The 16485-nt window shown below is 46.4% G+C and overlaps 1 protein-coding gene across 1 annotated transcript in view; it reads left to right on the top strand.

Annotated features, from left to right (window-relative positions):
- The first annotated feature begins 4236 nt into the window (after nucleotides 1–4236).
- PIK3R6 (phosphoinositide-3-kinase regulatory subunit 6) overlaps nucleotides 4237–16485 on the top strand; it is a 51098-nt gene continuing 38849 nt past the window's right edge. The window contains exon 1 of the mRNA XM_089534008.1: nucleotides 4237–4268. The gene's annotated coding sequence lies outside the window, so the exon portion shown is untranslated. The remainder of the gene's footprint in view (nucleotides 4269–16485) is intronic.

Raw genomic sequence — 16485 nt, 5'->3', positions numbered from 1 at the left:
ACACTTTTATGGAACTCTGGCCCCATTTATCAACTGTAGGTATGGATCGCCTTAAAGTTGTGGAATAACAGACTATGGACTCTGATTTTGCTATGTACAGATAACTGAACTATGTCATAAGTACTGATGGGGGGGTAACTAGGGTAGAAACTACAATGAGGTTTTTAAACTTAAAAATAAAAAATTAAGAGAGAGAGAAAGAGAGAGAGAGAGAGAGAGAGAGATGATGATGATGATGATGATGATGTTTGAGCTTTGTTTTTTCTTGAGGAGCTTTTCTTTGCATGAGGCCTCACTGTATGATATAATAACTTACCACTGAGCTATAAAGTTAATATCCTGTAGGACTGCTTCACTGTGGTGCTGCCATCTGACAAAGAATCCACAATTATACACATTGTGCCCTGTACATGTGAGATCATGTCACTGCTGAAGAAATACCTGTGCAGCTGAAACATGTATAATGCATTCTGCTTTGAACTCATCTTTTATTACTATTAGTTCATGAGTTTACTTGTTACTACTGGTTTATCTTTCTATATTTTATTCCCTATTAAATGTGTTTATAGTGATAGCTTTCCACACCCAACCTTTACTTCTTTGTGTGTGGATGTGGTTGTGTGTGGTAGTCTGTTTAAGTGGAATTCTGCTTTTAGGGTCATGCAAGGTGATCTGACTTCATGCCAGTGATGTGTCTACTTGAAAGACTTCCTGCCTTGTGTCTGCAGGAAAGTGTCTCTGGTAAACATCCCTGAAGCCACGGTGGTTGAGATCATCTCACATGAGGATCCTGTTGTCCCTGTTCCTTGCAATGTGATATGGCTGAACTAAAGCACATTGTGTGGAAAGTCATTTTGAATAAGACTGGAAATCTGAAAAATTCTGACACCAAGCCTCACTAGGAGAAGAGCCCAAAGAAGCTCAAAAGCAGTTGTGGTCAAAGGTGCTTGGGAAGAGAGATTGGCTCCCCAACCAAACTCACACAGCATGCTGGAATGGCTGGATTGTGGAAAAAATGGGGCAACCTCAGAGATTATGAGAGAGGTTGGCATGAAGATTCATGTAGGAAGATTCTTGCCAGTTGTTTTGTCTGAATTTTATTTATTAAAGAGAGGACCAGTGTGGTGTAGCAGTTTGAAAACTGGAATATGGAAGAGCAGGATTCATATCCCTGTTCAGTTAAGGACACACACTGTGTGACCTTGGGCAAGTCACACTCTCTCTGCCTCAGAGGAAGGCAATATCAAACTCCCTCTGAACAAATCTTGCCCAGAAAACCCGAGCAGTCATAAGCTGGAATCAACTGGAAGCCATGCAACAACAGTTTCATTATAAGATTTTCTTGTCTTGTCTTGTCCATTCTCAGATGAACTCAAGACAAATAATAATAATAATAATAATAATAATAATAATAATAATAATAATAATAATAAATTTATATCCTGCCTTTCATCCATTATAGGGATTCAAGGTGGCTAATAAAATTTAGAACTGGAAAATAAATTATCCCCCTCTTTCATCCTTAAAAGAATCCTGTGAGGTAGGTTGGCCCAAAGTGAGCTTTGCAGGGTGACCTTCATGAGTAAGTGGCCTCCACAGGCTCTGGCATCTGACTCCAGCACCAGGGCCTGTCTGTGCTGTCTGGGGACAGTGTCAGAATTACACCCAAGCTCAGTCAACTACAGTTTAGGGCTCTGGTTTTTTAAGGGCCTTTAAAAATCCTAAAATGTTACTAAATTTCAAGTTTGGCATAATTATTAGAATGACATACTTTTGGGGGGAGGTGGGAGCAATGTTATAGAGCAAGAAGGCCTAAATACCCCAAAGGCATCTGATCTTGGAAGCTAAGCAGGGTTAGCCCTGGTTAATACTTTAGATAGAATACTGCCAAGGAATACTAGGTATTGTAGGCTGTATTTCAGAGGAAGGAACTGATAAAACTCTGAGTATTCTTTGCCCAAGAAAACTATAAGAAATTAATGAGGTTGCCATAAATCAATCGGCAGCTTGAAAGCACATACTGACACAATGCCACGCTAGTGTACTATTTTAAACATTGAGCTAGGCCCCTGGAGACCTCAAATCCCTGTTCAGCCATTGAAAGCCACTGGATGACCTTAGGCAAGTCACACTCTCTCAGCCTCAGAGGAAGGCAAAGGCAAACCCCTCTGCAGAAATGACAAAAAAACCCAGTGATAGATTCACCTCAGGGTTGCCATAAACCAGAAATGACTTGAAAGCACACACCAGCAACTCATATACAGAGTATTTTAAACGTGACCTCTGTCTATTTTAATCTGGCCCTGCCTGAGGATGATGGGAAATGTAGCTAGGCACATTTGGAAGACAACAGGTAGGGGATGAACGTACAACACCCAGATTTGGTTGCATCATGCATTGTAGTATTTGGTTGATGTGGTTTCAGGATGAAGATGACAGCAGCTACAAGTGGACAAAAGAAGGGCATTGCCCCCTTCAAGCATAATTCTGCCGACCCCATGAAATTTCCCTTCCGTTTCCAATTTTCTAGCATTGTAGAGAATGAGGCAGTGAAAACAGTTAACACCTCGAGAGCTTTTACATTTGTTGTGTTTGCATTCCCTTGCTCACTTTGTCTGCTCTTTTTCGTTGGGTGCCTAAACTGTATTTCTGAATGCTCTGCTGAAGTTTTTGGTACTACAATGGGCTTTTTCCACTGGGAGGAAACTTGAGGACTAAAGAAACATTTCACAGGGGAGGGGGTGCGAAATCATATTTGGGAGAAGCAGTGCCCTCCTTTTGCCTCCCCTGTGGCTAAAGCTCTGGATTAGGATATTGCTAATCCATTGCTAGCATGAGAGGGGTGAACCTAGGACTCAGGCGTCCCCAGAAATAGTCTGGATCAGGGATTTCAAGTGCACCTTTTCTTTTCCTGCACAGGAGAAACTGAATTGCACCTATTTCACTCCTTAAAAGGGGGGGGGGTGATTTAAGAAACGAATTCCTGCATCCATGGGAAACTGTGGGGCTGGAAGATTGAGCCAAGAGGGCGGGAGGCAGGCAAAGCTGTCAGGCAGCCAAGATCCAGGGCGAGTACCTGCCTGTTTGTGCCACCTTCCCCCTGGCAACCTTAGATTTATTGGTACTGGCCCCTCTGCGCCCACAGCCACTTGCCCAGGGCTGGGAGGCTCGGGCTGCTGCTGTCATCCTCGCAGGTCCTCCTTTCTCAGGACCTGTCTTCCATTTCAGCCTTCTGTCCAGGAGGAATTTCCAAAGATCTTCCATTTGGAACACAGAGTTGGAAAAGATACCCCAAGAGGCCATCCAGTCCAACCCCCTTCTGCCATGCAGGAACTCTCAATCAAAGCATTCCTGACAGATGGCCATCCAGCCTCTGCTTAAAGACCTTCAAGGAAGGAGACTCCACCACTCTCTGAGGGAGGGAGTTCCATGACTAAAAGAAGGATGAATTTATATTGATAAGAGTGTTTTGAACTTTTCTTGTGGTCACGTCCTCCATTTTTCTGGAAGACCCTCCATCTTGTGGCGCCTTGTCCCTCCATTGCTGTGAGGACCTCTGGTCTCCCTGGGTCACCCTTCCTTCCTTCCTTGCTTCCTTCCCGGCCTCTTTCCTGTCTTCTTGGGGCTGAGCCAGGGTGCCCAGACCAGACGTCCTCCTTTCCCAGGACATGCCCTCCCTTTCCACCTTCTCTCCAGGAGGAACTCCCCAAGGCCCTCTCTTTGGAGCATGCATTGACATTTCGATCAGTGTGTAGGCAGCATGGCTAAGAAGCGCGGATTGATGTGAGTGCTTGTAGCATTTCGTGGGTCCTCCATTGTTTCTTGAGCGTCCTCCATTTCCAGGTGCCTTGTCCCCCCTTTGCTGTGAGGACCTCTGGTTGCCCTGAACCTTTCCACCTTCTTCTGTCCAGGAGGCATTCCCAAAGGTCCTCCACTTGGAGCAGGACTAAAAGAGGCATGCCTTTACATTTCTGTTTACAAAACTGTTTACAAGAGTCTGTCTTTGGTGGCGTCCTCCCTATTCCTGGAAGGTCCTCCATTTGGCGGCGCCTTGTCCCTCCGCGGAGGAGGCCAAGGGAGCCCAGCAGTGCCTTCTCCTCCTCCTCCTCCTCCTCCTCCGGAGAGCCAGCCAGGCAGAGGCCAGCCTGCTTTGGGAGGAGGCAGGCAGGCAGGGAGGCGCCTGGGAGGGGGGCCCTTCTTCAGACTAGCCCCAAGGCCTCCGAGCGGGACGAAGAAGCCCCCCTGGACGGAGCCAGTGCCCCCGAAGGGTAAGAAGGAGCACTCCCTCCTCCTCCTCCTCCTCAGGGCTGGGCAAAGCGAAGGAAGACTTTTCTCCCCTTGTCGGGCAGCTCTCCCTCTTCAAAGGCAGGCAGCTTTTCTTTGGCCATGTCCTCCATTTCTCTCCAGGAGGAATGCCCCAAATGTCCTCCATTTGGAGCCTTATTAAGAAGCGCCTGGAGTAGCACCCAGGCTGAGCAGGCGTCCTCCTTTTGCAGGACGCGCCCTCCATGTCAGCCTTCTTCTGTCCGGGAGGGATTTCCAAAACGTCCTCCTTTTAGAGCCTGACTAAGAAGCATGGCTTCACATGGATCTGGGGGTCTTTTTAGCTTTCATTTTGTAAAGTCCTACACTTTCCCTGAACGTCCTACATTTGGCGCTGCCTTGTCCTCCTTGGCGGTGAGGACACCTGGTCAGCCTGGGAGTGGGCTGCCCCGCTTTGGACATCCGCAGAGAGCCAGCATGGGATAGGGGTGAACCACGACTCTGGGGCCCTGGGTTCGAATCCTCTCTCAGGCCCAGAAATCCCCTGGGTGAGTTTAGGCAAGTCGCATTCCCTCCGCCTCAGGGGAAGGCAAACCTTGCCAAGAAAACCCTGTGGTAGTTTCGCCTTTGTTGTTCCTTGTTGTTCAAGTTGTTTTCTACTTACGGCGACCCTATTGTGAGGTTTTCTTGGCAAGATTTGTTCAGAGAAGTTAAATCGCCAGTGCCTTCACCTGAGGCTGAGAGAGTGTGAGGAAGGAGAACGTCTTGGAAAGCTCATGCTGCTACCTTCCTTCTTTCACTGAGTCTCAAAGGTGCTACAAGAACTCTCTACTGATTCTACAGACTAACACGGCTATATCTTTGAATACTACTACTACTACTATGCATCTGAGGAAGTAGGCTTAAGGCTAGGAAAGCTCATGCTGCCAACTTGTTTCTTTCAGTTAGTCTCAAAAGTGCTACATGATGTTTCTGCATACTGATTCAACAGACTAACACAGCTATCTTTGACTTTCACCTTGTTGTTGTTGTTGTTGTTGTTGTTGTTGTGTGCCTTCAAGTCATTTCGGACTTATGACACCCTATCCTGGAGTTTTCTTGGCAAGATTTGTTCAGAGGAGACTTGCCATTGCCTTCCCTGAGGCTGAGAGCATGTGACTTAGGGTCACTATAAACTGGGAACGACTTGAAGCCCCACAAAAGCCCCAGGGTGTGTGGCTGGGGGTGCTCAGGTCACAAACTGTATCATTGGGGAGGGGGCTCCCTGGAGGTTTTCTGAGGTGTTGAATGCTCTGGAGAAATTGGCCCTCCAGCCTGGGATTGGTTTGAGGATCCCTTTCTCCCAAGGCTGCATCTGCACTGTAGACATAATGCAGTTTGACCCTGCTTTAAGTGCTGTGGCTCCATCCTAGGGAATCTTGGGATTTGTAATTGCACAAGGTCTTTATCCTTCACTGCCCAAGAGTGCTGGTGCCTCACCAAAGTACAAACCCCAGGATTCTATAGGATGGAGACATGGCAGTTCAAGCAGTGTCAAGCTGCATTATTTCTACAATAGAGACGAACCCCCAAGGCTGTGTTTCCACTATGATTTAAAGCATATTGCTGATTGGGTTATATGACCGTCATTCCCATTTGAAACTGGTTCCGATCCTACTGTGGTCGGTTTCAATCACAATGAAGTGAGACAATCGCAAAAAAAAAAAAAAAAAAACCCACTCTTTCCTGACACTATTTTGTTGGCTGTTCATTTGAAAAACAATTGATCCTGAAATGTGTTCAACAAGTGGATGGATCTGCATTGCATCATTCTGGAGGGGAGGGACTAATGGCAGAGGGGTGTTTACCATCCCTCCTTAGTTTTTGGTAGATCCACCATTTCCCCCCACTTCCAGCGCTGCCTTTGTGCTTGTGGTGTGACCTATGTGCGCATGATTTTTTTTAAAAAATGGGTAGAAGATTCAATTCATTGATTTTGCAACTACTTGCAATTACTAGGGTGGCAAGCCGGGTGCTCAGACCAACAGCAGCTCAGTGAGGCAAGTAGGTGCAAAACCAATGAATTGAATCTTCTATCAATTAAAAAAATAGTTCCCAAGCTGGGCTGCTGCTTAAGTCACCAATGGCATGCATTTTGAAGTGGTGCAAACTAGTGAGAATGACAATCGTGCCAAAAAAGAATAGATTACAAGAGGATAATGAAAAGTTCCACTTTCATAGTGGAAACTATGGACCAACACAGAGCAAAGGCGAATTACAAACCATTTTAAATGTAAGTGGGAATGGGGCAAGTCTCTTCTGAGTCAGTCCAGGAGAACTATAGTCCCAGAGATGGAGTGAGTGAGAGAGGGAGGGAGGAAGGGAGAAAGAAGCAAGTTACAGTGCATCCACAAATCAGAAATATTCTGGTTTGACCCCACTTTAACTGCCATGGCTCAATACTATAGAATTCTGGGAATTGTACGTTGTTGTGGCACCAGAGAGGCTGAAAGTGTGTGACTTGTGCAAGATCCCCCAGTGGGTTTTACATGTTGAGCCAGGATTCAAATCCTGGTCTCCAGAATCATGGTTGAACTCTCAAACCACTATGCCTGCACTTGATCATATTTCCAGATGCTCACAGGCCACAATTGGTTTGAAAGTCAGCATTCAGCTACAGGTGACTGAGGCTGCATCCATATTGCAGAAAGTAGTTTGACACTACTTTAACTGCCAAGGCTCAATGTTATGAAATTCTTGGAAGTGGAGTTTTGGGAGACATTTAGCCTTCTCTGTCAGTAAGCTCTGGTGCCACAACAAATGACAATTCCCAGAATTCTATAACATTGAGCCACAGCAGTTAAAGTGGGGTCAAACCAAATTATTTCTGCAGTGTGGATGCATATGAGGTGAAAGAGAGCAACAACCCCTTCTCTGTATGTGTGTCTCTGCCAGGGAGCAGCTTGAGGAAACCATCCCAACAGGATATCTCTGCTTCCTTTTCCGAAGTCGCTTGTCTGTGCAAGGGAGTTTGTTTTCCTTTTTCAGGGGTGGAGGAGGCAACATCACTGAAGCCTGGATCCCAGCAAAGCAGCCGCAGAAGCAGGAGGAGAAGGGTAAGCAGAGGGGCATGTGCCCATCAGCTTGACCACAGAAAAGAGTAGCCACCCATGAATGGTTTGGTTCTCCACTCGCCTCTTCATTTCAGGTTAAAAAGCAGGGTGACCAGATGTCCTCACCACAAAGGAGGACAAGGCACCACAAAATGTAAGATATCCAAGAGAAATTTAGAACATGACAAAAATAAAAGCTAAAAGACTAATACAAATGTAAATTCATTATTCTTAGTTAGGCTCAAAATGGAGGACACTTTGAAATTCCTCCTGGACAGAAATGTAGGACATGCCTTTTTGCTCCTGCTGTTAGGGACAGGAAAAACTGGAAGAGAAATTTCTGCAGGCAATGTTGCTGTGATGGGCTTTGGGAGAAAAAGCTTGTCCAAACAGCTTATGCAACCATCAGCTTGAGTTACAAGAATGTTTTTCCTCCCCAAGGAAGCATGTGTCCCGGTGCCCTCCTGCACCATGCCCCACTGCAGCTGCCCAGAGTTATTTATATGTGTCTCCCATCAAAGGCGTGCTTGAAAATGCTCTCCCTGGCCCTTGGGTCTTCTCAGGTGAAGATGTATGAAGGGATTGGAAAGACCTGCTGGGTGGAAGAATTGTGATTGTGGCAGTGTGCTTGGGTGGGATGGCAAATCCTCATCTTTACAAGTTATTCAAGGTGCATTGTTGAGTGATGGACATCCATGTGTGGAGTTGACAGATGCACAAAAAATGTCCCCCCAAAATGGTGAGCACAACTCCCCTCAGTGGCACTATATGAATGCAACATCAAACACACACAGTGGGACAGTGGGACTGTGGGACTGTGAATCCACTCCAGGGCTGGAGTTCTGTGGGTTAGTTCTGAGTAGAGCCAGTGTGGTGTAATGGTTTGAGTGTGTTACCAGGGACTCTGGGAGACCAGAATTCAAAGCCTTTCTCAGTCATGGTAATTCACTGGGTGATGTTGGGCAAGTCACACTCTCTCAGAAGAAGGCAAAGGCAAACCTCCTCTGAAGAAATCTCAGCAAGAAAACCCTAGGTTCACCTTAGGGTCACTGTAAGTCAGACGTGACTTGAAGGCAGAACAAAAACAAAGAGCAGACCCATTGTATCCACTATTTTATTCCAGTGATTAGAAAAACTGCATCTGCACTGTAGAATTAATGCATTTTGACACTGCTTTAACTGTCATGACTCCATCGCGTGGAATCTTGGGATTTGCAGTTTGTTATTACATCGGAGCTCACTAACAGAGAAGGCTAAATATCTCACAAATCTACAAACCCTAGAATTCCATAGCATTGAGCCATGGCAGTTAAAGTGGTGTCGAACTGCATTAATTGTACAAAGTAGATGCAGCTTAAGAATAAGATTACGGCCCAGCCTTTAGTCTGAATTTAAAGGACAATCCAAATGCTGCCCTCTCATATAGATTCAGCACGTTGGACAGCTACTTTAGACTAAATCTACTTCCCCACTGACATGAGGGCCATCAGCCACTACTGCATACATGCCATACACATGTACATTTATATGTGTGCACACATGCAGATACACATGTGTGCATGCTGCATAGGCATGTGCAAACACTAAACTCAGAGATCACTGTGAAGATCATACAGACTTTGTTGGTTCTGTTGCCGGTGTTATGTTAGGATACCATTCATCTCCAAGAGGTAAAAATATTCAGATGTTCGTTCACTGTGGTTAACTGTGTGGAGAATGTCATTGCCTGGCTTCTGGTTGCTGTGAGTTCTTGTTGCACCATAATGGCTTCTTATGAACTGTGACAGTTGAAGCTACCTGCAGTGTGGTATCAAAGTTTTGCCACTGCATCGCAGCTACATGGGAGGGTGGTAGAGTGTGGCCACATGCCCTCTGACAGACACACTGACAAATTCACATGCTTCATGATAAGTTACTATGCCACACAAGCTTTATTGTTGTGTGCCTCCAAGTCATTTCTGGTTTATGGCAACCCTAAGTTGGCCCTATCATGAGATTTTTAGCAAGTTTTTTTCAGAGAGGGGTTGCCATCACCATCTTCTGAGATTGAGAGTGTGTGACTTGCCCAAGACCACCAAGTGGATTTTTATGCTTGAGTGGGGAATCAAACACTGATCTCCAGAGTTGTAGTCCAATGCTCAAACCACATTCTCGCCACATAAGCTACTATGCCACAAAGAAGCATCTAAATCACCTGGAATGAGCAAAGGAGCAACTCCTCTTGAAAAAAAGCAACATCAAGAAAGTTGGAAGGCTTACCACCCTGCCCATGACTGAGGAGTTTATCACACTGGGGCTAATTTCGGCATTAAAGAGAGATTAAAGTGCATTTAAAGCATCCCACAAATAAAGCGAAAATGGCAAGTAATTGTGCAAATGAATATCACATGCAATTGTGCAAATAAAATGATATCAGAAATGTATTGGCACTGAAATCCCAAAAGTAAAAAGATGAACGTTAATGCTTCTTTGTGACTACTTTAGTGGCGGGTTTTGTGCAATATTATGTGAAATCATTTTGTGTAATTACACAATTTTTCCAGGATATTCACAGGATAAACTCCCAATCTCCTACGTATGATAAACTCCTAAGAAAGAAAAATAAAGGACTTGGGGGCCACTGAGTAGTTCAAAAGTCTCTGAAGCTTCAAGGTGTATTAGAACTTCTTTAGAATAGGGGTTGGAACCATGTGATATTCCAGAGGTTGGACTACAGTTCCCAACTCTCCTCATCATAGGCTATGCTGGCTAGAGCTGCTGGGCCTTGCAGTTCAAACATCTGGACAGCCACATTTTACCTACGGTACATATGCTCTTTCATATAAATAAATTCTGCAACAGAATTTAATGGGACGGAACATGAGAATGGGTGAATATTGCTTCACCAGGTGTGTGTGCATGTGTGTGCACATGTAGTGCTACAGTAGTTTGTAGCCGCTTCCCCCTCCCCCTTTTTTTTGTTGCAAACAGATTTGGCAAGAGGTGTTGGAAATTTTCTTCCTTCAGTTGTTTTTCTGAAACTCAAAATGGAAATGCGAGCAGGGAGATTCTAAATTTTAACTAGCAGTTGCTTCCTGAAAGCTATTTTCTTTTTCCTTAAAGTAATTAAATATGACGTGCTAGAGGAATTCTCCAAAGAATAATTAATGTCCAGGAACCAGGAGCCTGCACATCCTTCTCTGGTTATAGAAATAGTCCGTGAAATGCCTGTGCACCAGGCATAGGCATTTTTCAGAGCTTGGAATAAATATATGTTTGATGGTTGAAGGGCTACAAGTGCCAGAAAGTTTCAGCAAGCATGGTCACTTGCACGGTGCACCTCATGCTGGCAAAGGGATTCTGGGAGTTGTTATCTGAAAAGTAACTCTTCCAGGCTCTGGTATTTTGAGAAGATGTTCTGGAAATTGTAGTTTGCTGTGGCACCAGAGTTTTCTGACAGAGAAGGCTAAATTTCACCCCAAACTCCACTTTCTAGAATTCCATAACATTGAGCCATGGCAGTTAAAGTAGTGACAAACTGGGTTATTTTTACAGTATGGATGTAGCCTTAGTCACCTGTAGCTAGGGTTGCCATAATGGAGGACCTCCAAACTGGGACAAATGTAGGACAAGGTTTGAAAATGTAGGACATTTTTTTCCTGGCTAGGAAATTAAAAAAAAAAAGTCCTAGATTTTTAAACCTTGTCCTCCTCCTCCTCCTCCTCCCGGCCTGGGAGGGAGCCTAGGCCGGCTCCCAGGCCGGGAAGGGCGGGGGGAAGCTTGGCATCGCGGCGATCACCGCAGTGCCAGGCTTCCTCCTCCTCCCGGCCTGGGAGGGAGCCTAGGCCGGCTCCCAGGCCGGGAAAGAGGCAGGGGCCGCTCCTCATCGCGGCAATCGCCGGGTGGGAAGCGGCCTCCTCCTCCTCCTGGTCTGGGAGGAAGCCTCAGCAGGCTCCCAGGCCGGGAAAGAGGCAGGGGCCGCTCCTCATCGCGGCAATCGCCGCAGTGGGAAGCGGCCTCCTCCTCCTCCCTGGCCTCGCGCAGGCCTTGGAGGACCCCACGGCCGGAGCTCCGACCGCGGAGCCGCCTCGAAGGCCTCGCTGGGGCCCGGGAGGGAGCGTCTCCGCAGCTGGAGCTCCAACCGCGGAGAGCCTTCCCAGGCCTCAGCAAGGCCTTGGAGCCACCGCGGGGGCTGAGGTGGCCGCGGTGGGCAGGGCCGTCCCGGTTTGGGCGCCAAACTGGACCGGGACCGGGTTGGCACCGCCCAAACCGGGATTGTCCCGCCCCCCGGAGGGATATGGCAACCCTACCTGTAGCTGAATGCTGACTTTCAAACCAGCTGTGGCCTGTGAGAATCTGGAAATGTGATCACGTAAAGGTGCAGTGGTTTGAGCATTGAACTATGACTCTACAGACCAGAGTTTGAATGATGAAAGAGGGCTTATAGCCAAGTATTATATATTGTACTGATTTCTTAACAAAATTTTGTTGGAATTATCATATATTCTGCATCTGCCACTGGATTTTGTCATATGGAACCATACATCTGTTTCTCTCATATTGTAACCCAGATGCGCTTCAAGTATATTGAACCATAACTACTGTCTTCTCCACCTAACATGGCAGTTGAGTGTTCTGGGTGGGGATGATCAGAGCTGCAGTTCAACGTGTCTAAATGACCTTCCTTGGCAACAGCTGGCCTAGACTGTAAACTGGGAAACAGCAGTTGTGGAAGAAGATAGTGATCTTGGCTGAAAGGACAATTTTTGCCTTGGATATAAATAAATGGCATGGGTTGCCAATGGTTTACCACAAGCTGAATTTAGAAACTTATTTCTCAGAAGAAAGTACAATGACACCCTGAAGCCTTCCAAGGGTGAGCAGTTGGTAGGAGGATGCTCTGTGACCCAAACTGTTGACACCACTGCTGTAGATGGTTTTCTAAAAAATACCATTGTTACAGGGAACTGAGGCCTACAGTTCATGGAAATGAGAGGTGAATCATTCGAGAGTAGACTGTGGAAAGCTTCTGTAGCCTGGAAAATTTTAATGTTGCTAATTGGTGTGATGTTTCATTATGGTCAAGCTGAGCTTTAAAGAGCAGTGGTTCTCAAACTGGTTTTCTATATGTTTTGGGCTTCAGATGTGGAAGCCCTGATTGTTGGCCAAACTGGTTAGGGCTTCTGGGAGTTGAAGTCCAAAACACCTGGGAGACCAAAGTTTGGGAAACACTGTTTTAGAGCAAAGTAACCTTTGTGCCCAGTTAAAGGTTTGCTTTAAGATCTCATTAACAGTCAGAGTTTATCTTTTGAGAAAATTTGGTCGAACTTTCAGCTTTCTTTTCTTGCATGTTATAGTTGTAGAGTCAGGTAAACATTATTTTTTAAAAAAATTGTAATCCACCTTGAGTCCCAATTTTGGAAGAAAGGCAGGAGGCAGAATAGAAATAAATATAGTGGTGATATAGTGGTGGTGGCTGTGATGGTGGTGGATGCACTGGTGTTATAAGTAGGGCTGATTCCATCACTTGGTTGTCTGAGACATTAAGCAGGATGGTGTTACATCTCCCCTCTTGTTTGCAGTATGGAAGACGACTGGCCTGGCAGATTAATCTTTCTCCAGTTCTGACTTAAGGACAATGGTGGGTTACAAACCGCCACTTGGGAAGTCCTCAGGACGTCCCAGTTTAAAAAAGGGGCGTCTCTTCCAGACGCCCTATTCCTGTTACGGACTCTGTCTGTTACAAATGGCGGCGGCCGTTCCACACGGCCGCCGCCATCTTGACGTAACGGATGCTGTGCATCCGCACGTCGCGCGGCGCTAATGACGTCACGAGTGCGCTATTGGCGCCTCGCGGCGTCATTAGCACGCCGCCAGAAGAAGCTCCATTTTGGAGCTTCTTTTTTGCTTCCTAAGGGAGCCGCGCGGTTTGGCTGTGGCGGCTCCCTCGCGGAGCAAACAGCAGCACTGGGAGACCACTGCAAAGAGGCGGTTTGTAACGCCTCCCTGTCTTCTACTGCACTTCAGAATAGAAGGCTATTTTATGGGACACATGGCTGGCTAAGTATCACTCACAGTTCTGTTCTCCAGCACCCTATTACTGCTTCTTATCCTGCTGCCAGAGGCAGCTGTATCACTACCTAATGATTGGCTGGCTGGCTCTGATTTTAAACTATGTGTAAAGCAGTAAAAGGCGATGTTTGTCTCCTAATGCATCCCTTTCTGCCTAGCCAAGAGAGTTCATCTCATGGTAGAGACCTTTCATGCATGTGTGTACATGTGTGTATACACACAGAGAGACAGATACAGACAGTATATATACTGTCTGTTTTGGCTCCTAAAGACAGGTAATGAGTTTGAATGTTTTTGGTGGTATTGTGCATTTTCATGGAAAGTGCTGATGATCTGTAGTTGATTGACCTTTATGAATAAAATAGGTAGTGTGGATATGTTTCATTCTTGTATATATGTATATGTATTGAATGCAGTGCTAGAGAAGAGTTCTATGGATACTATGGACTGCCCAAAAGACAAGTAAATGGGACCTAGAACAAATCAAGCTTGAACTCTCCCTAGAAGCCATGATGACTAAACTGAGACTGTTGTACATTGGCCATGTCATGAGCAGGCAGGGCTCCCTAGAAAAGACAATACTGCTTGGTAAGGTAGAAGACAGTAGAAAAAGAGGAAGTCCACCTTCTAGATGAATAGACTCAGTCAGGGAAGCCACAGCTGTCCTGAATCTGCAGGACCTGAATAGGACTGTTAATGATAGTGTGTCGTTGAGGTCTCTCATTCATGGGGTCACCATAAGTCAAAGACAACTTGATAGCATTTAACAACAAATTGCATGGGTTAATGCCTAATGAGGTACCTACGTACCTGAGGTTTATAATTCCACAGGTGAGGGTATTTTCTGTTTGGGAATATAAGATCTGGAACCTGGAATGGTGTAGTTTATGCCTTATGTGAGCGAGTGTATGCTTTCTGTGTGCATATACATTTGTACATGCATCACTATAAGCCTGGGATGGTAGTGACATACTGATTTTATGTAATCATTTTCTATGGTGTATTTTTATGATATGTGTGCATAATTTGAAATCTGTAAATATAAGCAGTTTATGAATATAAGTAAATAATTAATATTATGAATGCCGAATAGAGAAGAGTTATAGAAAAGGTAGAAGTACTTCAAAAACTGGAACTTGGGGATCACCCAATAAATGATTGACAGAAAATTCATGACAGAGAACACAAAGCATTTTCCTCATTCACCATATAATAATTAACTTCAGCAGCAGTCGCCAAAGTTCCTGTTTCTGAAGGTCTATATGATAATTTTTGCATATTTCTAGTAGTCAGAGTAAGTAATTCTGTGGGCCACTTATTTCTGTTTCCATTCTGATTTCCTGTAGGATAATGCTCACATCCTCTTTCTTCGGATATATTACATAAGAGATCAGCTAACCCAGGCTAAGGTCACATAGTTATATCCTAAAGCGGTGATCAGGTTTTAATGCTGTCTGTTTGTAAAAACAAAACAAAACCCAAACCCTAATGTACTTATTAGTTGAATTTATATCCCATCTTTCTCCTAGTGAGCCCAAGGTGGTGTATATTGCTCTCCTCTTCTCTAGTTTATGATCACAGCAACCCATTGTGGCAGGTCAGGTTGACAGAGTGACTTCCCCAAGATTGTGCAGCGAGCGTCCACATTCTTCCTGTGCTCTCATTTATGCTTCCCCATTGCAGTGGCACTACCAGGCTTGATGATACCCAGTGTGTGTGTTGGGGGGGTATTGAAATGGGGCAGCAGTGGCCTGTCCCATCCTCCCCTCCTAATGTCTTGCTCACCTGCTACCCTCACTGCCTCTTCGACTACCTTTTCAGGGAGAAGCTGGGCTGTCAACAAAGCCATGAGGGGTGCTGCTGCCTCAGCTTCCTCCTTGGGGAGAGAGCCAGGGTGGCGGTGAAGCCACGAGGGGTGTGCTTGCCCCTCCACTGCAGTGGGAGGAAGGCCCCAGCAGGTGACACCCCTCCTCTGGGGTGTCACCTAGTGTAGTCCACACCCCCTGCACCTATCCAATGACACCAGTGATCCATTGCAATGCTATTTCTATGACTATTTAAAAGGATAACGTGTCTGGATTTTTTAAAAAAAGTTGCAACAGTGGACTACCTTACAGAGTTCTTGTAAGGTAAATTGAGATGTATGTATATGTGTAAGGTAAATTGAGATGTATGTGTACGTGTATATTCAAGTTACCTGTTGACCTGTGGCAATCCCACAAGAATATTCAGAGATGGTTTGGCATTGCCTTCCCCTGAAATACAGCCTACAGCACCTGGTATTCTCTGACAGTCTCCCATTGAAGTACTAACCAGGGCTGACCAGCTTAGCTTCCAAGATCAGACAGGTTCTGGTGCCTTTAGAGCATGGTAAGTACTACTAAAATGGCGACAGAGGGAGTTTATTTATTTATTTAATTATTTATTTATTAATCAGTTACTTTTATATATCTTATATTTCCTCCAGTAAGCTCAAAGTGCTGTATGTAGCACTTCTCCTTTGTACTGTGTTCTCACAAGAACTTTGTGAGGTAGTTCAGCCTGAGAGAATGTGTGGACTGGCCCAGGATCACCCACTGAGTTTCATGGTTAGGGTTTCCATATCCCGCCGGGGGGCGGGACAATCCCGGTTTGGGCTGTGCCAACCCGGTCCCGGTCCGGTTTGGCGCCCAAACCGGGACGGCCCCGCCCACCGTGGCCACCTCAGCCCCCGCGGCGGCTCCAAGGCCTTGCTGAGGCCTGGGAAGGCTCTCCGCGGTTGGAGCTCCAGCCGCGGAGACGCTCCCTCCCGGACCCCAGCGAGGCCTTCGAGGCGGCTCCGCGGTCGGAGCTCCGGCCGCGGGGTCCTCCAAGGCCTGCGCGAGGCCAGGGAGGAGGAGGAGGCCGCTTCCCACCGCAGCAATCGCCGCGATGAGGAGCGGCCCCTGCCTCTTTCCCGGCCTGGGAGCCGGCTGAGGCTTCCTCCCAGGCCGGGAGGAGGAGGAGGCCGCTTCCCACCGCGGCGATCGCCGCGATGGGAGCCGGCCTCTGCCTCCTTCCCGGCCTGGGAGCCAGGCCCAGGCTTCCTCCTAAGCCGGGG

The sequence above is a fragment of the Sceloporus occidentalis genome, unplaced genomic scaffold, assembly GCF_023333645.1.
Source record: "Sceloporus occidentalis isolate IW3139 unplaced genomic scaffold, rSceOcc1.0.p SCAF_1, whole genome shotgun sequence".
Classification (NCBI taxonomy): Eukaryota; Metazoa; Chordata; class Lepidosauria; order Squamata; family Phrynosomatidae; genus Sceloporus; species Sceloporus occidentalis.
This window is presented reverse-complemented; position numbering and strand designations above follow the sequence as displayed.